We start from the raw sequence: 1,556 nt of genomic DNA, 5'->3' as shown, positions 1-1,556 counted from the left end.
TGATGTATGAAAGACTCACATAGCCTGAAGAAAATCATCATAATCATGAGAGGATGAAATAAGTACAATAACACATGTGAGTCATCATATAATTTATAAATCACTTTCAGTTCATCAAGAATATCAATTCTCATAATGTAAATATCATTTAAATCTTTCGAAAGAATAACTTTAACAATTCCACTTTCAAATCACTTCACCATTCACCATAGACATAAGGAAACACACACACACTGGGAGATCCTATAACTGATATAAACTATGTGAGCTACATGAAGTCCAACGTACAACCCACGTTGGGGAGATCCATCCTATCCTTGCCATCGGAGTAGGACTATTGATATCAAATCCACACAAACTAGTGATCACTGTATAAATTAGCCTCAGGCTCACTCCTATAGGGGCGTGTAGTTCTAGGGAAGTAAGGTTGCTTTATACCTCCTACTCGGTGCTAAAGATTTCTCCCAGACTTAGCTCAGATCATTTCAAAGACAATCCATAATAAAACAATTTCAGTAATATATAAATATACATCAGGAGCCATCATGCTTCCCATCTATCAAAATCAACCACGTTGTGGATTTGTTTCACACTCGAGTTCAAAATAACTCCATTAAGACCAAAAGGTCAAATCATTCAAAATATCTCAAATATTCAATATCAACGTGCTTATAACACTAACTTTCTAAAAAAAAACACAATTTCTAATGGGGATTCACGACCCAAATATCAAAATCATGATAAATATCGTTCAAGATTCATGCTTTATATCTCCACACATGTAAATTGATCTTTCAAAATCATAAACATCAGGATTTCATAATAATCATCATAAGATATGGGTTCATGCTTCAAATTCGTAAAAATCAAATAAAAATCATACCTTTGTAAAGAAAATTACTTTTGGGCATTAGAACGAAAGAAAGTTCTTGTTGAAAAATCCCACATACCTTGAATGATGAATTTTAGATTTATACTCGTTTTTGAGATGTTAATCATGCCTTTGAATGATGGTTCTTGGAGTTCTTGAACTAGGAACTTGGAATCTTGAATAAATTTGCAAAATTAATGGTGAACTTTGGAGTTTCTTGAAGTTAGATGTAGGAGCTTAGGATTTTCTTTTTGAGGGAATTTAATGAAATATAACATATAATACTTCTAATAGTCTTTAATATAGGGTTTGTACGGATTTTGGGTGAGGAGAAATGACCAAAACGCCTCTAAAAATCAAATAATTCTCGAATCTGTCATTTGGTGGACTGTTTTGATAAGTAGATCAACCATAACATTTTACTCTGATATCCAAATTAGATGAAACCAATTTCATTAGAAAGAGGACTCTCATATCTTTCCGTTGATATATAGTATCTCACTCAGATCATTTTGTATTAGGAGTTATGATCATTTGAAGTTGACCCAAAAATTCACTTTTGATAGGCTGAAGTAGATCGACCATAACTTTTTGCTACGATAGACAAATTGGATGAAACCAATTTTATTGGAAAGAAGACTCGCAGAGATTTCTGTTGATATATAGTAGATCACCCAGATCATTA

Source organism: Capsicum annuum, chromosome 10 (genome assembly GCF_002878395.1).
Source record: "Capsicum annuum cultivar UCD-10X-F1 chromosome 10, UCD10Xv1.1, whole genome shotgun sequence".
NCBI classification, from domain to species: domain Eukaryota; kingdom Viridiplantae; phylum Streptophyta; class Magnoliopsida; order Solanales; family Solanaceae; genus Capsicum; species Capsicum annuum.
This window is presented reverse-complemented; position numbering follows the sequence as displayed.